The sequence below is a fragment of the Lissotriton helveticus genome, chromosome 11, assembly GCF_964261635.1.
Source record: "Lissotriton helveticus chromosome 11, aLisHel1.1, whole genome shotgun sequence".
In the NCBI taxonomy this organism is placed as follows: domain Eukaryota; kingdom Metazoa; phylum Chordata; class Amphibia; order Caudata; family Salamandridae; genus Lissotriton; species Lissotriton helveticus.
Window position 1 is genome coordinate 110,264,835 of NC_136072.1, and position 23,744 is coordinate 110,288,578.

At 42.4% G+C, this 23,744-nt stretch overlaps 1 protein-coding gene across 1 annotated transcript in view; it reads left to right on the plus strand.

The window, feature by feature from the left end:
• Positions 1 to 5,826: 5,826 nt before the first annotated feature.
• The window catches only part of MFN1 (mitofusin 1), a 209,148-nt gene continuing 191,230 nt past the window's right edge, over positions 5,827 to 23,744 (plus strand). Inside the window, exon 1 of the mRNA XM_078666485.1 lies at positions 5,827 to 6,052. The gene's annotated coding sequence lies outside the window, so the exon portion shown is untranslated. The remainder of the gene's footprint in view (positions 6,053 to 23,744) is intronic.

Consider the following 23,744-nt stretch of genomic DNA (forward strand, 5'->3'; position numbering starts at 1 on the left):
AATCCAATGATCAAAATCGTTAGAGGCAGAGGCAGGAGTCATAGCCTTCCTCGGGAGATCTTGGACGAGAGCGGCTGTCCAGTCAGTGAGGGGAAGTGAGGACCATTTCCTACCCAGATGCTTGGTAGGAACATCACAAGGGGAAGAGGAGTTGGAAAACCAGGTAAGAGCTATCAAAAAGTGATCGGTCCAGGGTAGTGGAACAGGGGACTCAACATTAAGGTTGGTGTTGCTATATATGTGATCAAGAAGATGTCCCTTCTTGTGGGTCGCCTGATGGCCTCTCTGGCAGAGGTCTAACGCCTGCATGTTGACCCATAAGTTATTGGCTGACGTATCATGGGGGTCATCCAAATGGATGTTAAAATCCCCAAGCAAGGTGAAGTTAGATGAGGTCAAAACTGCGTTGGCAGTGAGGTCCGTGATTTGCGTAATGAAGTTGTTAAGGGGACCAGGTGGACGATAGAGTAAAATACCAGAGAAGGTGGTGGTGGGGGAAAAATCAAGCGCAAAGTGTAAACTCTCGCAGGTCGGCGAGGGATTAGGAGTAATGCGACACTTAAAACTATCCCTGTATATGATGGCAGGCCCCCCCCTCTCCCCGACTGGCGGTCGAGGCGCTTCAGGGAGTAGCCTTGAGGTGTGGCCCATGTAGTAGTCGGGTCATTATCCAACTGGAGCCAAGTTTCCGTTAAAAATAGAGCATCGGGAATGAGCTCTTCAATCAACAGGTACAGCTCTGTGAAGTGTTTAGGTAGCGACCGACAATTGAGGAGATACAATCTCCAATTCTGTCCTGGAGGGAGAGAGCAGCTATATGGGCGGGAGGTGCTCCATGTACAGTGCTTGCAATGATGTTCAAGATTAGTTGGGGAAAAAGAGTGACGACAGGAGAGACTGGTGGGGGGTCGTAAGGAGTGTAACAACAAAGAATTATAAGACATACGATTCCCTGCCATAGTGCTGGTCAGATCCCAGGCCAGGGCCAGAGAGAAGCGTCTGGACGCGGACTGGCGCAGACTGGCTTCTCTTTGGCGCCTCTTCGGCGCGTATACGGCGCTACCGCTGCGCGTCACCGCTGCGCGACATGAGGAGAGGCCATATAGATTAGGCGAGGGTGGAGACTAGCCCGTCAACCTCCCCAAGATGGCTGCCCTAGATGGAGCAACCAGGAAGTGGTGTCGCTTGAACCTCCCTCCACAACAATCAGCACAGAAGCTGTGGTGGACCGGGGAGTAGGCGACCAGAATGCAAGTGAAGTAAGAGCTCAGCAATATATTAAAAACACATATTATCACAATCAATAGGTTTTTAAAAGTCTTTAAAACAAAATAAATGCTTGCAATAATCCTAGTCACAGTCAAGCGCTAGCGCTACGATCTTCGTTGGTTAATGATCGTGCGCGAATGACTCCCGCCCTAAAATAGTGAGGGCGAGGGGGGAGACTAGCCCGTCAACCTCCCCAAGATGGCTGCCCTAGATGGAGCAACCAGGAAGTGGTGTCGCTTGAACCTCCCTCCACAACAATCAGCACAGAAGCTGTGGTGGACCGGGGAGTAGGCGACCAGAATGCAAGTGAAGTAAGAGCTCAGCAATATATTAAAAACACATATTATCACAATCAATAGGTTTTTAAAAGTCTTTAAAACGAAATAAATGCTTGCAATAATCCTAGTCACAGTGAAGCGCTAGCGCTACGATCTTCGTTGGTTAATGATCGTGCGCGAATGACTCCCGCCCTAAAATAGTGAGGGCGAGGGGGGAGACTAGCCCGTCAACCTCCCCAAGATGGCTGCCCTAGATGGAGCAACCAGGAAGTGGTGTCGCTTGAACCTCCCTCCACAATAATCAGCACAGAAGCTGTGGTGGACCGGGGAGTAGGCGACCAGAATGCAAGTGAAGTAAGAGCTCAGCAATATATTAAAAACACATATCACAATCAATAGGTTTTTAAAAGTCTTTAAAATGAAATAAATGCTTGCAATAATCCTTGTCACAGTCAAGCGCTAGCGCTACGATCCTCGTTGGTTAATGATCCTTGGGAATGATTCTGTCAAGTATATTCTCGTTTTAGTTGACTTATTCTCAAGGTGGATTGAATTGAAAATTGTTGATAGAGTAAATACCGACACAGTCTTAACATTTTTGGATGAATGTTTTATTAGGGAAGGTCTACCAGCTTCTATATTGACTGACAACGGTGTTCAGTTCAAGTCCGATGCTATGAGAGTTTTTATGGAGTCTACAGGTATCAAACAAAGATTTTCTGCAGTATATCATCCTCAAGGTAATTCTGTGGTTGAGAGAGTTAACAGAGTCATTAAGGGGACGTTGCAACTCGCCAATAAGAATAGGAAAGATTGGTACAATGAATTGGATAAAATGTTGTGGTCTTACAGAATTACAGTACATGATACTTGTGGTGAAAGTCCTTTTGGTTTGATGAGAGGCAGGTTTCCTTATTCCAAATTGAATCCTGTGTGGATGGGCAGAAGTAGGAAATATGATTGGAATGCTGAGAAGGTTATTGATAACATTAGCAAAACTCAAAACAAGAGTAAATCTTACTATGATAAAAAACATGGAACTAAAGAGACTCATGTTGTTGTAGGTCAATTAGTTAGAGTTAAATTGACAAGGAAGGTTGGTAAATTGCAGCCACGTTTTTCGGATCCCAAAACCATAACCAAAGTTATGCGTAATACTGTGATGTTAGATGATGGATCTATTCATCACATGAGTAAGATTGCGTTAGCCAGGTTGTCTGATCCTAAAAAAAATAAAGAAGGAGGATGTGGGTGGTGTTGGTGAATTTTGGTGGTTCTCTCCAGTTGTGATATCAGACACCAGTTGTCCTGTTTCCAACAAGGTTGTTGGAAACAGTATGACTATTCAACCAATTGTTCCACAAGTTGATTCTGAGGTTACAGCTGGTTCGTCTGAATCATTACTTCCATCTCCTAAATATTCTTTTCCACACATTCCTTCAGATTCGTGTGTTGACTTTCCACAGGTTTCCAGTGATGTTAATTCTTCTGTTGATAAGGAGTTGCAATTCCAAATTTCCACCAGGAGTGGAAGGAAGATTGTTTCTCCTAAATTCTTAGATGATTATGTTTGTAAATAACTGTTTCTCTGTTGGGGCTAATGTTTTTTTTAAGAGTTGTATTTGTGTTTTTTTTATTCTTTTATTTTCTTCTTTACTTTGTTTAATTAAAGAGGGGGATGTGTAGTGATGCTTATCTTCTTTAGAACTTTGGGCTTGTGCTGTAGAATATGATGTTAGAATGTAAGCATGTCTTGTAGTATGATTCTTAGAGTGTTTGCCAGACCTGTATTCTACTTCAAGCTGGCAGCACCTTTAATACTTACTGCTTCACTTTATTTACATTAAACCTTTAAATCAACTCATAGTTGTGTTGGAGTTACTACACAGGCAGCAATGGACTGGTGCACAAAACTGGAACAACCTACTTCCGAAGCCAATGATTCCCTGAGCAAACATTGCAAGGTCTGAGTTACCCGGAGGACCTATTACAATCTGACTAATGAATGGTGTATTGTAACACTTTATCAGTGGGCGACCTCATCATTAATCGCCGCCTGCCTGCACCTTAGACTCATCAATGAACAATTGTACAGCATCCAACTCATACACATATATTTGTAATTATATACAAATATATAATCCTCTTTAAATACTGTACAACCAATCGTGACGATCTTCTGTAATCATAAAACTGCAGAGTCCTCCAAAAAGAAGCTAAAACTGAACCCGCAGTTGACAAACAGTAGCATTCTGCACCATGATTACATTGCTAATATCAGGTATACTCACCACCAGCACTCTAAAACTCAACTGTAATTACTGCAGTATATCATCCTCAAGGTAATTCTGTGGTTGAGAGAGTTAACAGAGTCATTAAGGGGACGTTGCAACTCGCCAATAAGAATAGGAAAGATTGGTACAATGAATTGGATAAAATGTTGTGGTCTTACAGAATTACAGTACATGATACTTGTGGTGAAAGTCCTTTTGGTTTGATGAGAGGCAGGTTTCCTTATTCCAAATTGAATCCTGTGTGGATGGGCAGAAGTAGGAAATATGATTGGAATGCTGAGAAGGTTATTGATAACATTAGCAAAACTCAAAACAAGAGTAAATCTTACTATGATAAAAAACATGGAACTAAAGAGACTCATGTTGTTGTAGGTCAATTAGTTAGAGTTAAATTGACAAGGAAGGTTGGTAAATTGCAGCCACGTTTTTCGGATCCCAAAACCATAACCAAAGTTATGCGTAATACTGTGATGTTAGATGATGGATCTATTCATCACATGAGTAAGATTGCGTTAGCCAGGTTGTCTGATCCTAAAAAAAATAAAGAAGGAGGATGTGGGTGGTGTTGGTGAATTTTGGTGGTTCTCTCCAGTTGTGATATCAGACACCAGTTGTCCTGTTTCCAACAAGGTTGTTGGAAACAGTATGACTATTCAACCAATTGTTCCACAAGTTGATTCTGAGGTTACAGCTGGTTCGTCTGAATCATTACTTCCATCTCCTAAATATTCTTTTCCACACATTCCTTCAGATTCGTGTGTTGACTTTCCACAGGTTTCCAGTGATGTTAATTCTTCTGTTGATAAGGAGTTGCAATTCCAAATTTCCACCTGGAGTGGAAGGAAGATTGTTTCTCCTAAATTCTTAGATGATTATGTTTGTAAATAACTGTTTCTCTGTTGGGGCTAATGTTTTTTTTAAGAGTTGTATTTGTGTTTTTTTTATTCTTTTATTTTCTTCTTTACTTTGTTTAATTAAAGAGGGGGATGTGTAGTGATGCTTATCTTCTTTAGAACTTTGGGCTTGTGCTGTAGAATATGATGTTAGAATGTAAGCATGTCTTGTAGTATGATTCTTAGAGTGTTTGCCAGACCTGTATTCTACTTCAAGCTGGCAGCACCTTTAATACTTACTGCTTCACTTTATTTACATTAAACCTTTAAATCAACTCATAGTTGTGTTGGAGTTACTACACAGGCAGCAATGGACTGGTGCACAAAACTGGAACAACCTACTTCCGAAGCCAATGATTCCCTGAGCAAACATTGCAAGGTCTGAGTTACCCGGAGGACCTATTACAATCTGACTAATGAATGGTGTATTGTAACACTTTATCAGTGGGCGACCTCATCATTAATCGCCGCCTGCCTGCACCTTAGACTCATCAATGAACAATTGTACAGCATCCAACTCATACACATATATTTGTAATTATATACAAATATATAATCCTCTTTAAATACTGTACAACCAATCGTGACGATCTTCTGTAATCATAAAACTGCAGAGTCCTCCAAAAAGAAGCTAAAACTGAACCCGCAGTTGACAAACAGTAGCATTCTGCACCATGATTACATTGCTAATATCAGGTATACTCACCACCAGCACTCTAAAACTCAACTGTAATTACTCATTACGGTAAACCTGTATTTTGGCACTGATTTACTAACTGGTGTACATAACATGCTAATCGAATTGAGCATATTAAAATAGTCATATTATGTCTAGGACTAGGAGTATTATGCCTAAACATAAACAGCAAACTACCAGATCAAACACGTTATAGGTTATTGTTTACAATAAAAGCGCCACTTCCACTGAACGCTTCGCGCGTGCCCTTAGAGCAGTTATTATTACAGCTGTCATAATTTCAACCAATGAGAGCCTGTTTCCTAGTTCGAGCCTTCTTAACATTCGGCGAATAGGAGATGGAATAGTGTTGACCAATCAGAGTCTGCGCTGTCTCTAGAATGCTTCCAGGTTCCGGAAGTGGCGTAAGGGTCATGCCTCCTGTTACCTAGCTCTAGTTATCATGGCTGAGTTTGTGTAACAGTAGGGCTGTGGTTCTTAACGGGGTGGTGCTTCCAGCTCCCGTGGCGCTCGCAGCCGCTAACCCCTGCAGCTTCCCCCAACGCCCCTTACGGATGAGCTCCCCTCTGCTCCAGCCAGGGCTCCCGAACAGAGCGAGGTCGTCGCCCTGCAACAGTCGCTGTGAGTTCGAACTGTGCGCTCCTCTGTCTGGCTTGAACCTCATTCGAGGTCAAAGTATCTGCCGTATTTAGATGCTGCGCTTAGTTGCCGAAGAGTTGGAGCGCAGCGCTATATATACTGTGTAAACACGTTGACCCACCGTTGTCTGTTTTGATGTTTTAATAACTGTCAGGGACGCACCGAGGGGAGCAAGGAAGAATAGTACACACTTGCTAACATTTGCAAAGCAGAGTTAGGGATTAAAAAAAATAAAAATAAACGGGGGGGGGGGGGGGGGAGGAATATATTTTCCCGATGACTTCTATTGAAGTGAAGGCAGTTTCAAGTTGGAGACGGCTAAATTAAACCCAGTTTCGGCTTTAAAAATCAGGTGTTTTCCGCATGAATCATAACTGTTGGTTTGTATGCAAGTACTAAGTAGCAGGGGACATGCGGTGTCTACTGTCTTGTGGTATTGGGCAGAAAGCGCTGCAGCGTACGTGTGTTGGACAGGTACATCGCTGTTTCCTGAGCCTGGTACGGCCACAGTGACATACATGATGCCAGTAAGATCGTAACCTTCCGGTAGCATGTTTGGACTGGAGTGAGAGGTTGACCGGAGAGGAAGAGATAAACGAAGGCTGAAGTTGTGGCCTTAAGAATAGACAGAACTAAAACACAATAACAAAGAGATGGTAGAGGTTGACCAGAAGAGAAACCGGAAGAGGGAAAACGAGAGGGCAGAGACGGCACATTTACAGGACGGCCATGAGAAAACCGAAAGTGAGAGAACCGAAAGTGACGGATTGCAAGGAGTCTAGGAAGAGGATATAGAAGTTCGCAAAGCGATGCACAAAGTACAAGATTTTATTACAAGTATTTTTTGACTGACGATCTGTCCTCCCGATCTCATTTTCAATTCTTTATGCATACGTATACATATTTATGAAACACTATCCCGACGAATTACTACTTAAACCTTCAGTTATAATTCCAAGTTCTTATTTGTCTTATTCTTAATCCTGTTCGTGTATCTCAAAAGTATAACATAGTTATAGTTTGATACACCCGACAAACTTCACCAAATAGTTACTATTGGCATCAACCTAGTTACAATTTAATTGCTACTTTATTGCTGTTAACATCTGTCGTTGTTAATCAAGAAACAATGGTTCAAATTCTCACAGTTTTATACAATTGACAGTCTGTCAGAGCAGGAACGATTCTTTTATTGACGGCCCACACTGATCTACTGTTCTTGACAGAGTAGATTGTATCAGTATTCTGAAACTCCCATAGTTTCGCCTCTCCCATTCTTAACTGCATAGCCTTGCTGAGATTTATGACAAGTAATTTCAATTCAACAATGATCTGTTCTCTACTCTATTTCAGCTCCAAGTCGCTTGAATATGCACGGCGTATTATCAAGCCATGACTTAAATGTACTCAAGGATATCAGATAATTCTTTGATAGGTTACCTGATGACTGCCTGCTACAAAGGATGCAATGATGGACCTTTTAACAGTCTTGTTATCTAGTTGCTAAGTTTATCTGCTTTCATTGATGGGTGTTTTCAGTACGAGAACGCATGTTAAAGAATTATCTGATATCTGTGCTTTTCATAGTATCTTGGTTGCAGGTGTCACTGGCATCCTGACCGTGTTCGCAGCGGAGATAGGACTAAGACGTACTGAAAGAAACAGAGGTGGCTCAGCAAGACAATGGAAGGACAACGGACTTTGACAAGAGAGGTCAGAGGGACGCAACCGAGAAAGAAAAGTGTGCGGGGGAAGTGGCATAAAAATACACTTTAACACAGAGAGAGATGGCTGATTAACTTAAGAGTGGACGGAAATTGATGATGAGACGTCAGAGGGCTACATGAAAAGAGGACAAAGTCATTTGTGGAAGAGAAAGATAAAAGTGGCTCAAGGAAGTGAAAACGGGAAGTTACACAGGAAATAGAAGGCTACGCTGGCCACATGTGCTCTTTCTAAGTTAAGTTCAGTTCAGGTTCTAGGCAACTCAAGATCTTCACAAATATCTCTCTTTTGTGGCCCGAAACTACGGTGGACCAATGTAGAAACTAAAGTTAAAATGCAATTCGTGAGATTTAGGTTGACGTACCCCTTACAGTTTGATAGTAGATGGTTAAAACCTCAACTTAAAATAACGATATTTTATGTAATGTTTAAACAGAGACATTTTGAACATATTTTACCCATCTGCTCAGCTCTGATTGTAGAACACGGTTAACTGTTGTGACTATTATTCATTCAAAAGTATTACAGAATGGTTCATGAATTTTCATCGTTAGGTTTTTGGTGGGATTGACCAGTGTAATTAGTATATTTATTAAATGTTTTGAACTTGTCACTGATTAGTTGGAAAGGACGTAATTTTTTTAAATGTATTGATTTTCACAACTAGTAAGTACATTCTATTTGTACGCCTATTCATCGTGTAGCATATTACACAGTACATTATATACGCTGTTAACAAGATATGACTATTCAATGTCTTGATATTAGCAGTAAAGCACAAATGTTGGCCACCAGTGGGTCAAATCATTCATTGTATTTACTGAATGTCTGGGCGACCTAATAGACTCATAGCTAAGGTTACAGGCAGCAGTTGATGCGAGGGCTGGCTGTTCTTGAAGGGTCTTACTATAGTGCCTGCACTTCAAATGACTGAGTGGAGATCATAATGTTAATGTGTTTGATGGTCAGGGGACTATAAAGAGAGCAATGTAAACCCTTCCTCTTCCGCTAGAGTGCTGTAGGATGCACTCTGACTGTAGCATCTACCCCAGCTCTGGAGCACGCAAATGACTACACCACACACGGAGCTCTGTAACACACTTCTTTATTCTTCAGCATGCATCCGTTAACTGAATGCACTGTGTCATAGACTCATGTGAAGAGGGAGGAAAGATGTTTGGATGCTTTGTGATTGAAAGCGAGGAAGACTAGGCAAATAGCCCTGAAAACAATGCGCTTCCATACAGGGAGCCAATGCAGCGCTCTAAAGCCGTCTCTGACTGACTCTCGTTTGGGAGTGTTAAGAATAAGGCACGTTTTGAACCACTACAGCTTTTTCTTTGAGGAGGCATTCATGTTCAAATCGAGCTCATTGCAGAAATCAAGTCTGGAGGAGACTAAAGCTATGGTCACTGCATGACGCTATTCAACTGGAATAAAAGGAAAGACCTTCCTAAGAGTCCTAATTACATGAAAGCAGGTACTCTTGATGCGATTGACCAGTAAGTCAAAGTTCAGGGAAGTGTCGAAGATTACCCCAATGTTTTTGGCCGGCTTTAACAGGAGTGGGTAAAGGGCCACATTCCTCATGCCACCAACTGCACAACCAAATGAATTCTTGTGCCCCAAAAACTAGCACATCGAGTCAGATGTTTGAAATAGGACAAGTCCAGCACATTTTGTAATGGACTTTCAGGGATGTTGAGCGGTCACCATATGTCCTCAACTTATCACGACTCACTGGATCAGCATCAAGTGAAGCGTCAGTCTTAAGTTTATGTTTTTGTTTGACTAGGACTTGGTCTCCTTCTCTGGAAAAAGTGTCACTAGCACATCTGCACTGATCCTCGTAAGCCTTCATATTTCTTTTGCGAGTGTCTAGTACCCGGCTCGTGGTCCATTGAGGAAGCTTTGTCCCAATGGCTCACCTGAACAGCAAGGTGGCAGGACTTTCACCTGTTGTGGAATGGGGAGTTGATCGATGTGCACAAAGGGCTGGACACAAAGCTAATTTGAAATTGATTCCTTCTAGCGTAGCGTGCTGAACCACTTTCTTCATGTTGCCCATAAATCGTTCAAGAACGCTATTTGCCTGTGGGAAGAGAGGCGTGCTATTTTGATGCTTGACATACAAATAACTTAGAAAGTCCTTAAACTCTCTGCTGCAAAAATATCACCTAGCCTCTCGATGACTTTGTCATGTGTGGTCGATGAGAAATCTTCCAATGAGGGAAAACATGAGTACTCATCAATAACTACCATGAAGTGACGGACATTTTTCAAAGGTCAAAAGAAGTCAACTGCAATTTTTTGCCATGCTTATTTAGGAAGGTCAGACCTATTTAGAGGATGCTGTGATGTCTTGGTAGACAAGCAGTTACACAGGTGACATGCTTTCGTTTCCTTCTCGACTCATTCGTCAAGGCGAGGAAACCACATTCTTGGTGGCTACGATACCACAATGTCCTTCGTGTGCCAATTCAATGGCTTGTCGTCTCAAGTTTTCAGGTATGATAATCCTCGAACCTCTTAGTATGATACCTTCTTGAGTGACCGAAAGTTCTTTCTGCACATTTTTGATACTCCACGTCATCTGTGAGAGGTGGAGTATGCTTTCTCCATGATTGCGTTGGAATAATATCTTTGAGTGTGCGCATGTCTCTGTCTGTGTTGGTTGCAGCAATGATCTGCTCCATGAATAGAGCTGCAGGGGTGCTGGACTTTACTATGAAATTGATGTATGCTTCAGGCACTTTAGACGTTGCACTGTGCCGCTGTAACGGCACTTGTGAGAAGTAAATCTCACGGTTTTGATCCTTTCTCAGCTTTTGCGCAATAGTGTAATCCTACTCTTGCCTTCTCAACCCCCAATCCTCAATGCAAGATGGCATCTTGTAAATGAATTTATATAGCGCAAATCACCGAGCGGTTTCTAAGCGCTTGCTTAGGGAACCCGTCCTGGTATTCCCCTGTGAGATAACCCCGGCAGGGTATCCACAAGGTGAAAGCCAGGCATCCCACCGCGAGGGGCCGTTGTGGAGATTAAGCAAGCTATTGCCCAGAGTCGCAGAGTGTGAACCCGTGAATCGAGTAGGCACCGGAGCGAGAATTGTCGAGTCCATGGACATTTTAGGGCTCAAGACCCCGCCGAGCCGGGAATTGAACCCTGGTCCCGGGCTGACCTCTGCTTCCAGGTCTGCCTCCTCTAACCAGTGAGCCACACTTCTCCATCTTGTCTTTTGGATTTCTGAAAAGGGTGAGCAACACCTGGTGGTTAGTTACAAGGGTGAAATGCTTTCCTTCTAGAAACACATGAAAATGTTCATAAACCCAGACTACAGTCAGGCTCCCTTTTTCTGGCTGAGAATAGGCATTTTCAGTCTGAGATGGAGTTCGACTGGCATAGGCCACAATGTCTCTGACCATTTGGATGTCCGTTGTGTTGAGCAAGGATCCTGCCCAAACCTACCAGGCTTGCGTCTACAACAACCTCAGTATGCAACTTTGGATCAAAGTAGCAATATCAGTTGCATTTTCAATTGCATGTTTGATTTTCTTGATCTTCGATCATTAGAGGGGAACATTCTCCTTTGTCAACTAGCTTAATGGAGCTATCACTGTGGCAAAATCATGTATGTATCTGCAGCAGTAGCTGCCTATGCCTAAGAAGGATTGCAGCATGGTCACATCTAGCGGGGACAGGTTGTGACAAAGCTTGTACCTTCTCAGGGTCAGGAGTCATCCCCCCCTCCAGAGAAAATATGGCCAAAGAATCTTATTTGATTTTTGGTTTTGTAAAACTCATACTTTTCTGCATTTAGCTCGAGACCTGCATCAGCGAACAAACTGCCTATTTGTGTAAGAGCTTTGTCATGTTCCTTTTGTGTGGCCCCAAACACTAATATATCATCACTATAGTTAAAAGCATGTGTGCGCTCTGAATTATTTGACGAATTACATCCTGAAAGATTTCTGCAGCTGACAATACACCAAAACATAGTCATTTGTATCTGAACACACAAACCAGAGTTGAAAAATAAGTCATTTACCTACAGTCTTTTCCAGCTCGAGTTCGAATCAAGGTTGGAGAAGACTTTAGCGCCATGCAGCTGTGTAATCATGTCTGCTGTGTGTGGACCTGGATGTCTTTCTCTCTCGATTACTTTGTTGGCTTTGCGCATATCATCACAAATGCGCGCAGCACCTCCACTGCCCTTTGTAGCACTAACACTATGGGCAAAACCGATGGCGTCAGGCCAGTAGATCGTTAGATGTCCTGCTTTAATAATGTTTCTAGTTCTTTTTCAGTAGCCTCCTGTAAATGAAAAGCTATCCAGCAGTGTCGCTGAGCAACAGGGCGAATGTCCTCATTAATGTGAAGCTGCACCTTCATTGTCAAAAGTTTCCCTAGTCCATAAAAAAACAACAGGAATTTACTTACTATTTCATAATGTGCATTGAGGTTATAGTTGATGGATATTAGTATCATGTCAGCAGCTGTGCTGAGGCTGAATAGACATGCACTCGACGAAATACCTTGGAGAACATGAATTGGTGCTTGTAGTGTTGTTTTTTTTTATGCCTCCTGGTTGCTACAAATGACCCTTGACTTTGTAATGGCGTAGATGGGCCTATGTGTACACCTTTGTTTTTGATAGCATTAAACGTGGTGTCAGAGACAGTTCGTTGTATTTTTCTACCGGCATGACATTGATCAATGCACCGCTGTCTACAATGAAAGTTGTAGGGCAAGATGATGCTGAAGAGTCTTTGGAAGATTGATTTGATGACCATAGACGTTGTTTAGTCTCTGCTTGCCTCAGTTGAGGTTGCCGTTTGGGCATGTTGGCATGGTTAGAATGTATCTGGAACTTTTGATGCCCATTTTCTCTTGTTGTGATGCACTTAGTTTCTCTTTTGCTTTGCAGACCGTTATGAAATGGTTTTCTCTCCCACAGCCTTTGAATATCTGTTCAATGACGGGACATTTACCTTCATGTGGAAACGAGAATTCACATCGGAAACACAATTTCTTTTTCTTCTGAGTCATCGTCTTCTGGGCCTCCACTTTGTGTTTCTGCTCACTTTTCATGATCAGCTCTGATTTATTCTGGGGTGATCCAGCTTCCATTTCAGCAGCCTCTGGATCTGCACGTTCTTCAGCTCATGCAGCTATGAGTACTTATTCTTAGACTGAGTGTCTCTCTCAGCATGCGTTATCTGAATTAATCGATGACTCGGAGATGCATGACTTCTTAGTCATTGAATTCACTGAACTTGCAGTGATTGATGAGGGTATTAAGTATTTCAACAAACTCATTCATCGTTTCACCAGCTTGCTGTCTTTCCTGGTTGAAAATGTAGCTTTCATAGTTGACATTCGGCATTGGATTGGACTTGGCTTCCAACATTTCTTTGATTTGATGGTACGATACTTCATTAGCTTGTGATATTTATTTTATCACTTCTTTCACTCAATCAACTGAAAGGTCTTTAAGTATTTGATCTTTTTGTAATCTTCTTCCACAGCATCTCTTAAGTCATCTAATGTTTCGATCCATGCAGTCCATTTGGTGCCAATATTTGGCTTTTTGGCAATATAAAATGGAGGTGATGGTTTCAGGAGCGCAGCTGTGCCGTATTTGCAATTCTTTTCGACAGCAGTTAAAAAAAGTCATAATTCCTAAGGCTTAACAATGTATTGAATGCTACTGTGCACGCATCGGCTGCTCAGCCAGGCTTGGTGATAGCACCCGATTCGAGGTTGTGTAGGACTCGCATTGTTCGTACTGCTAAGTACGTTTTGTACTTTCTGTACCCGGTTGTCACTGGCTTTAGCGATTTCTCACACCTGGTTGTCGCTGTCTTTAGCTCTTCTTCATACCTGGTCGTCACTGCCTTTTAGTGTTTTGTTGCACTTGGTTGTCTCTGCCTCTAGCGCTTTATTGCACCTGGCTGTCGCTGCCTTTAGCACTTTTTTCGTACTTTATTGTTGCTGCCCTTAGCGTTTCTGCTTTGAATGGGTGATAACTGTGTTATGCTGTGTCGCGTAGGCTTCTGGCGGCTTTATGACTGTGCTCCTCCTTAGGGCTTTCATTCTCTTCAAGGGCCGTGTGCGAGCTAAAGCAGCGCTTTGACTCCACATATGCAAACCATAGGTTGCTTCTTGGGGCACACTTGGCACGCACAAGCAGTTTGCTGGACCGTGGTAAACTCTCAGGGAGAGCAGTCTTGTTTCATTGAGATATGTATGCCCTACTTGTCGCCAGTTGTAGCATCCACACCAGCTCTGAAGCACGCAAATGACTATGCCACACCCAGGGCTCTGTAACACACGTCTTTATTCTTCAGCATGCAACCTTTAACTGAATGCACTATGTCATATACTTTATTAACTACACTCACACACCCAAATACCTCCCAACTGATGACCTAACTTTGTAAGGAGTTTGCCTAGTACCACATGGGTCCTTTTGCTTATAATCTCATAACACATCATTGACTAGATATGTTGTTCCATTGTATTTGCTCTTCAGTGCTAATACCATTTTGTCTCATAGTGTTATCTCATCTGTCACCTAGAATGCCTCTGTAGCATCGTCAGGTGTCACTTTTGGCCTCCGCCCATTTAATCAGTTCTCTTATACAGTGTCTATTAGTCGAACGTGTGTAGACTTCCAGGTTATGGCTATGTGCGGTTTAGGTATTAGTATAGTCAAGTCTGCAAACCTTTCTTCTAGCTTTGCTGTTTTGGATTTTCTTCATAAAGTAAGCATGCTCACCTCGTGCGTTTAATTCTTACTTTTGATCTCTGACACTATATCCATACGCAGCCAGCTATATCATGACAACATGGGGGAACAAAAGATCCAATTTAAATTTAATCTGTTTTAGATGTACCATCTCGCTGTTTATAAACAGTTTTGTACTTTCTGTCTTATTTGAACCAATGTGGATGGGTGTTTTTTAAAAACTTAGAAGAATTGCTGATTGTTTTATCTATAAAATACCTACTACTCTAAATACATTATTGGGCATGTCTTCCTGCATATTTGTCATCCATTTAATTCTCTAAGAAAGGTGACATCAGATGTTTGTGTGAAATTATCAGAGGGACATCTACAAAGGTGAAAAATGTATTGTAATGGACCACTGAAGCACATTGAAGTTTAGGGGAGGGTGAACGTTTTACAGAGGGCAACACCCTTTTTCATAAGGGTAAATTGAGAGGTATTGTCTCTGTGCTCCTTGTGTCCTTTAAAATGCTACTGATCCTGTTTCTGTCCATTGTACACCAACCCTGCTTGCAACAGCTGGGAAGAAGCCCAGCATTTTGTTTGGCACCATCTGGCCAGTCCTACTGATTACCTTTGGAACATGTTGTTTAATTTTTAACATTATAAGCAAGAGCTCCAACATACCAACTTGCCGTTGGCTAAAAAGCCATGACTGGCTGAGTGTATCAAAACCATGTAGGATCACTTGATAACCAGTGTTTGATCCTCTATTATTATTATTGTTATTGTTATTATTGTTATTATTGTTATTATTGTTATTATTATTGTTATTACTATTATTATTAATATTATAATAGGGTTTCCCAGCGCTGAGCAATTAGTATTCCATCCTGGTCTGGCAGCAAGTACAGTTCAGAAAAGTCGGCTCTTAAAGAGCTTTCAGAAGTCCGAGCGATTGACAGGATCTCTTGAAAACAGGCATAGCATTCAACAGCCTAGAGCCCATGTAGGAGAAATTCCGACACCCCCTTGACGGGTTCTCCTCACTCTGGGAACATTGAAGAGATTGGTATTGCATGATTGAAGAAGGCGATTAGGGACCAGATTTGGCGTTGTACTCAGTTTTGTAATGTTTTGTTGTATTTTTTGTATATAGTGAAACTGTATGTTTTATGTACCACTACCCACAGCTGCTCTATTTCTGTCTGGACAAAGTGTGAATACTGGAGATATCCAATAAAATCTCAATGCTCAAGCTGTGTCTATGATTAATTAATGTGATCATTAGATATAATAAGAACTGTATTTTTACCTGCTTCTCAGTTGTGTTTCATTTTCCAGTGAAGAAGGCGATTAGGCTAGTAAGGCATCACTAGTGATCTCAAATAGTTCAGTTCAAATCTTTATTTCGGTTAAAGCAAACCATAAAAGAGTCATAAAAATAATACAAGACAATCTCTTAAAACATCCACCAAGTTAAAGCAATATCAGTATCCGGATAAAAAAACAACCCATGAAAGAACCATGGCATCAATACAATATCATCTCTAAAGGTACACAATTTTGTCAGACATGTATAATTACAAGCGCACTATTAGTCAATCCATCAGGTTTGTGCAATGCGAGCATAAATGGGAGGAGGGAATACAATATTAGGGATTTAAGACAATAAATATGATAGATGGTGTTAAAAAGGTACCAGGTGCTATTATTAAATAATGCTACTAACATTATGAAAACAATAAAAATATTAAAATCATGTACAGTTTGAGGGGTGTTACATCCATTACATATTGCAAGCTGAAATGTATAAATAATACATCAATAACAGACCCGCCACTCTACACTTGGTCTCGTTCCATCAGTTTAATTTGGGTGGTTAGTATCTTGTCCTTGCGGGACCAGCTATTACAACTACAATTTTAAGCCTTGTCTTTTTCGGACTATTGCCACCGCAAGGAGAAAACGACTTAAGCTGAATACGATGGTCTGTGATGTATCACCTTGAACACTCTTTCAGCTTCCCTAATATGTCTGAAGCCTAAAAGACGACAAATAGGCTTTAGCCACTTTTTCCTAATATGTAGGTATGCCGGGCATAAGAATAAAACGTGAGCCTCGTCCTCCCTTGTGCCAATGTCACACAGTTCGCAAGTTTCTAACGAGACATTCCCTGTGGAACCCTTATTACAATCCCATTTTGATGTGTTAGATTTGATTTGTAGAATGCCATAGCAAAACTTTAGATACAATGATTTTGCCATAGTAGGCAAAATTTCATCCATGAAACGTTTGAATTTGCTTTCAACTTTCACATCAAGGAACTTGAGGGTGAGTGCTCCAATTTTTGAGTTTTGTAGTGTAAAGTTTAGGACGTATTCCCAGAACCTTACCCGCAACAATTTTTTACAAGATAAAGTCAGGGAATCGGGGGCTGTCCAATAATGGTACAATCCCAACTTTAGGGACCAATTTTCAATGTGGATCAACCATGCCAACCGAGTCGTGCTCTTTATTTCCATTAGTTCTTTTAGTGCTCTTTATTTCCATTAGTTCTTTTAGTGCTTCTCTATAGTCCACTAATTCGTCCGTTGACCACAGGCGAATCCAATATAGCAATGGACGTTGAGTAGCATGGTCATCGGAGCGGTGTACATTCAAGTCCCAGAAGAAAGGGATTAAGGGGGTGCAGCGAGGTACTGCTAGTAATTGTCTGAAGAAACTATTTTCATGTACTGAAAAAGCATCTTTGGCTGCATGGCCCCACAATTCCGCCCCGTATAGTGTGGTTGATTGAGCTTTATATTTAAACAGCTCGATTGCGGGCGATACGGCTCTAATGTAACTATTCCTGTGCCTTCTGGCTATAGGTGCCAGATTTTGTGTTAAAATTAATTTAGATTTTTCAATTTGTGGCTTCCAGTTCATTTTTGTATCGAGTGTAATACCCAAATATTTAAAACTGTGCACATGCTCGATCCTTTCATTATTAACAGTAACTACTTTGTCATAAACTTTGTTTTGGACGAGTTAATTTCAAGCTTCTTGCCCATACAATAAGATTGGAAATTATTAAGCAGGTTCTGTAATCCTCTTGGGGTCTGGGAGATTAAAATGGTATCGTCTGCGAATAGCAGAGCCGGTACAGCTAGGCCACCCAACTTGGGAGAGTCCTGCTCGCAGCCCAAGAGGGTGTCCGGTATGTCATTTACATACAGAGAAAAAAGCGTCGGCGCCAGCACGCATCCTTGCCTGATGCCTCTCTTTATATCTATGCGCTCCGTTAATTCTCCATTAGGGCCCCACCTCACTCTAGAGTAATTATCCTCATGTAGCCTGGTAATTTGTTCAAGAATTTCCCCGGGAACACCCGGATTCCTTAATGATGTCCACAACTTTCCCTGGGGACGAGATCAAAGGCTGCTCTGAGGTCCACAAAAGCCACGTAAAGGTGAGAGTTCCTAATATTAATATATTTCCATGTTAAGCATACAAATCTAAAAACTTGATCGACAGTGTTAATTTTCCCTCTAAAACCAGCTTGGTATTTAGTTAAAATAGAATTTTCATCAATCCACGTATTTAGCTTGCTTAGCACTTGGCGAGCAAAAACCTTTTGAAGGACATCTATCAGACTGATCGGTCTGTAATGCGCTGGGTTGAGTCTGTCTCCCTTTTTAAAGATATTATTCAAGAACAGGGGTCCTTAGCATTTTAGGTAAAACATAAAAGATGAAATATAGGCCATAATTGGAGACTATATTTTGTCACTGTCCAGCCGGACAGGACGTTTTATTTTTCAACAATGTAACTCTTGTGAAAAGGATAACAAGGCACAATCCTGTACCACACAAAAGGAACACAAGAAACTGAAGAATTAAAGAAAATAAAATAAAAGAGAACAGGCAAAAGAAAGAGCAATTGTTGGCCACTTTTCAAATCAGTGTTACATTCAAGGTTTGCCAACCACCTGCCAAAACACAACAAGATTTAACACAATGGTTTAGGTTGTGAAGGCAATCTACATAGTCGACGTTTCGATCCCTAGTGCTCAGTTAATTGGGACCATCATCAGGACTGACAAATTTACAGTATTTGCCTGTCAATATAAATTAATTTAGCAATTGTTTAACGCCCTGGGTCGGCGGGGGTAGCGACCCTGTTCGTGGTGGTGAGGGAAGGAGTTGTGGGTCATCCACCTTATGGACTCGTGTGGTCCAAACTCCGTCTAGGGTAGCCACAGCTCTGACAGCGCTGTACAGGACATTGACTGCCCGCCCGCTGCTCCACTATGTCGACCGAGACATAGCCTGGACACCACACGCCTTCAGGGAACGTGCTCAATCCACGAGCACCTGGCTACCCTAGACGGAGTTTGGACCACACGAGTCCATAAGGTGGATGACCCACAACTCCTTCCCTCACCACCACGAACAAGGTCGCTACCCCCGCCGACCCAGGGCGTTAAACAATTGCTAAATTAATTTATATTGACAGGCAAATACTGTAAATTTGTCAGTCCTGATGATGGTCCCAATTAACTGAGCACTAGGGATCGAAACGTCGACTATGTAGATTGCCTTCACAACCTAAACCATTGTGTTAAATCTTGTTGTGTTTTGGCAGGTGGTTGGCAAACCTTGAATGTAACACTGATTTGAAAAGTGGCCAACAATTGCTCTTTCTTTTGCCTGTTCTCTTTTATTTTATTTTATTTAATTCTTCAGTTTCTTGTGTTCCTTTTGTGTGGTACAGGATTGTGCCTTGTTATCCTTTTCACAAGAGTTACATTGTTGAAAAATAAAACGTCCTGTCCGGCTGGACAGTGACAAAATATAGTCTCCAATTATGGCCTATATTTCATCTTTTATGTTTTACCTAAAATGCTAAGGACCCCTGTTCTTGAATAATAGTATTTACCCACGGTCCACAGCTAACTGGTTGGGTTACCTTGTTATAAAAAAAGTACCTTTTTAAAGATAGTCACGATTTCTGCGCCCCGCTAGGTCTCAGGAATTGGGGCACCTCTCGCAATTTCATTGCTGAGACGGTTGATGTACGGGGCCCACAACGTATTCTCATGTTTCCAAAGGTCCCCAGGTATTTTATCTGGACCCGGTGCTTTCCCCGATTTGATTGCATTAATGGCTGTTATGGTTTCAATCAAACTAAATGATAAGGGTGTCGTGGTTAAATTTGGTCCTACATCTTCTTCCATGCACCTTTGCTCATTTCCACCACATGAATATAATGCGGAGAAGTGTTTAACCCAAACATTTTCCTCTAGGAACAAGTCCCTGGACGGTGTCCCTTCTTTCTTTCCCCTAGCTATAAGACCCCAAAACGTGGACTGGTCTTTTAGTTTGCATGCTTCCAATAATTCAGACCAGACTTTTTCATCCCAGCCCTTTTTCCCCAATATCATTGTTTTTTTATATTGCTTCCTTTTTTCTCTAACAGTTGCTATATGTTTCCCTTTTACAGATGTTATTAGTTCCGCTTTGGCCTGGCGGCATGCTTTATCATACCAAATTACATCCTTCGGGGGAATACTTTGCCCAGAGCGTGCCCGTTTAGTTGCTTTAGTAAGCATCTCACTAAGCTCCGGTATCAATTTGCCATGCACCTCTGTTAAGGAGGTGCTCCTAATATTGCCATCAGCTAGCGGGGTCATGAGCTTTACATAGAGCTCATAGATTTTCTTGGTAATACAACCATTTCCCATGACTACGGGCCATTTCAAGGTCCTACGATTGTTAGACTCTAAAGGGTCAGAGCTCATGTTGTAAGTTTGGGGTATCACTTCTGTGGATAACATAAATAATGATCTTGACAGGGTCAAAGAGAGAGGATAATGATCGCTCTCTATACGATCATCCACCGCCAGATCTAAAGTCATCGACCATAGACTTATTGAGACCATTATATAGTCCAAGTGACTAGCACAACAACCCCGTCTAAAAGTGGGTTTGCTCGGGCAATCTGACGGCAAGCGTCCATTACAAGGACGCAGGCCGTGTTCCACTGTCGGTCTTAATAATTGCAAAGCCCCTCTTGTGCAGGCTACTGTTGGGCTGGCTTCGACACCTGGGATATTATTGGCGTTGTCTTCCAGCTCGAAGGCGTTTTCAAGGCCTGTTATGGGTTCAAACTTCCCATTGAAGTCACCTCCTATGATCAGTATAGTTTTATGATCGAGACTAGAAATGATATTATCTAACTGAGCTATAGTCTCTGATTCCTTGTTTGATGATAATGGTCTGTTATAGATGTTAAAGATGCAGACCTCCCCACCCTTAGTGTCATTGAACTTTATGACCATAATATCAGGACTATTACAATCTATTTGCTTATAGTCAATTCCCAATGTGATCTTTGCCCAAATTATCAGGCCGCCAGAGGGTCTTCCTTTATTTGAATGAGTTGCGGGTATATGGAAGGATCTGTAACCTATTTTGAAATAATTATCCACCCCCCATGTTTCCTGAAACAGAATAATATCCCCGTTATCAATATAATCGTGCCATGCGGGGTCACTCAAATTTTTCCTCATGCCTGCAATGTTCCAAGAGATTAGTTTGATCTCAGCATGGGCCCTACTGCCCAGTGTATTGTGTTCCATATTTGTAACACCTTCGATCGTCACTATTTTGGGATTAGCATTTTCTAACTGCTCGAGCTCAGTCGGATTGGGGCCTTCAGGAATAATTCGAAGATTGTTGGGCTTATCCCCCATCCCCTTTGTGGCTGCAACCCTTATATCAGCTAAATTCCTGCCTTCATTTTCTCCCAGTCAATCAACCTCCTCTAACCCGTATAGTCCAGCAAAGCGGTTTTTAGTGGCTAGAAGAAAGTTAGTGTTTAAATCACCCATCATCTCTTCTTGCATCATGGATTGGCGGGCCAATGGTAGCATAGACTCCAGATTGTAGAAATAGGTGAGGTCTTGTGTACCAATTGCACTCCTGTCCATGTGGTATTGTTCATTACAGATTAGTCTCGCTACATGCCTGTCCCTAAAATTTACAATAATTGCATCCCCAGGTATATCCTTTGGTCTTCTGCCTACCCAATTGACCCTTCTGACAAGCAGGACTTCTCCATTCATATATCTAGGAAGCGGCCTATTCCTGTTTAGCCAGAATGTCACTTTGTTTTTTAATTCTTGGTGGGATTCAAGTTTTTCACTCCTTAGTTCAGGAACACCAGTAAGAACTGCTACATATGGTAATGACTCTGGTGGTAAGTCAACAATAGCCAGTGGGGTTTTCGGACTGTTGTCATGGCTGTCTTTCATTTTGGCTGCACTTTTGGAACTTTTGGGACCAGTACCCTTCCCCATCTCACATTTGCTTGCACTAATGGTGGGGCCTTGTGCACTTTTGCCGGGAGCTGTTTTTGTCTGTTTGTTATTTTTAGAGCCATTTTGCGTCATAATCTCTGGTGTTTGCACAACGGCTTCACTAGTTACAGCTCCTGGTGCCGCTACAGATTCCCTCAGAGGGACCGTGGCATTCTCCAGTCTCCCTCTGGCTTCAGATTTTATCAGAATTTTTAGAGAGAAAAAATTATCTAAAGTAGACTGTTCAAATCTCTCCAACCTTTCATTTACCACGTTTATCCTCTCAAGAAGGGGGAGAATCAAGTATTTTACAACATGCTCTATATGGGCAGTTGATCCTCCAACTTCCTGAGAGGTGGAGATGGAAATTATTTCCCCACTGTCGTTTGGAGTTATTCGACTATCACCCAGTGGGTCGACATCTGGCAGTAATGAGGTCCTGCTTACAGATGGCCCTTGCTTCGGGTTTATAGGATCGGTAGTTTTGGGTGTTTTGGTATTTCTCCCTTTCTGTGTGGACTCTATCCTTTTCCTCTTTATAGTTCCTCCGATATTAGCCCATGTCTGTGGATAAGATGTTAAAGTTTTGCAGGGACCGTCTTTTGGAGGAACCCGCACCACTAAAACAGTTCCATCAGAGCTTAATCGGCTTGCTTCCTCATTAATTAATAAGGTGGGAGGCCTGTCTAGCACATTAGGGGAGGTGGCTTGCATTAGGGGCCCCAGGGACGAGCGTCTGATGTACATAGGGTCCTGTGAGAGACGCCGTTCGGTAGCCGCAATTTCATACTCGAGGACTGATGCCGCCCGGGTAATTAATTGATCCAGCGTGCCACTCACTGATCCTCCCACCCCTATTTTCTTCCCCTTTGGCATTTTTGCTGGACCCCCCAACAGTGCTCACAATCCACAGCAACGGTTAACAGATTACAGTCAAATGAAGAGCGGATTTAAAATGGCTTACACTTCTCCCAGTTTTGGAGGGGTGGCCCAGCCCAGCCTTGTCCTGCCTTGGACGGACTTAGACGGCCCGCCCTTTGCCCGGGCTTAGCCCGCGCGCGGCCCCACGACGCGTGGGCTGTCCGATATTTGTAGCGCCTCCGGGTGCGCAGGTGACGTTGGCGGCTTCTGCCGCAAGGGAGCCTCGGGGTTGGAGTCCTCCTCCCTGCGGCCGCGAAGCTTGTAATGGCGGCGGCGGCGGGAGGACAGGGTGAGTAATGGCGGCGGCGGCGGGAGCTGGAAATGAGCGTTGCAATGCCCCCAAAGTTAAATGGCATGGGCTGAATGTAGAAAATATTCTATGTATTCTATATATTTCGACCAACAGCTAATCAAATATCTAGAAAGAGAATGTTAGTGGAGGCATGCTTAGGAGGATGAACTAAGTCTTGCAGCCGTATTCTGTTGTACCTGGAGTCACCTAAGAGAATCCTTAGGGACCCCCAGATTAAGAACGTGACCTATTCCAATCTGGAAATAATCAGTGCCTGTACTACTGTACTTGGAGCGGAAATTGGGAGGTGCTAAAGGATTTTTTTTTACCATCTCAGAAAACCAAAGCAGGTAGAAGCTACTTTAGTGATTTGATGCTTTAATGAAAGCCTTTCATCAAGCCAAAAACCTAGAATCTTGACTACCCAGACAGGGGTCAGAGAGGTACTGAGAACCTCTGGCCACAAATTAGGGCCCCAAAGATAAGGTTGACTGCCCATCAGTTTGAGGGACTTGTTATTCACCCAAGCGGTCACTTTCAGAAGGCAGATATAAAGAACCATAGGTCATATAGTCACAAATCTTCTTCATAGCTCAGTGCCATGGAATGGCTTGGACGATGCTCACAGGAGGACACTGTGGCTTTCTACTTCCCTCT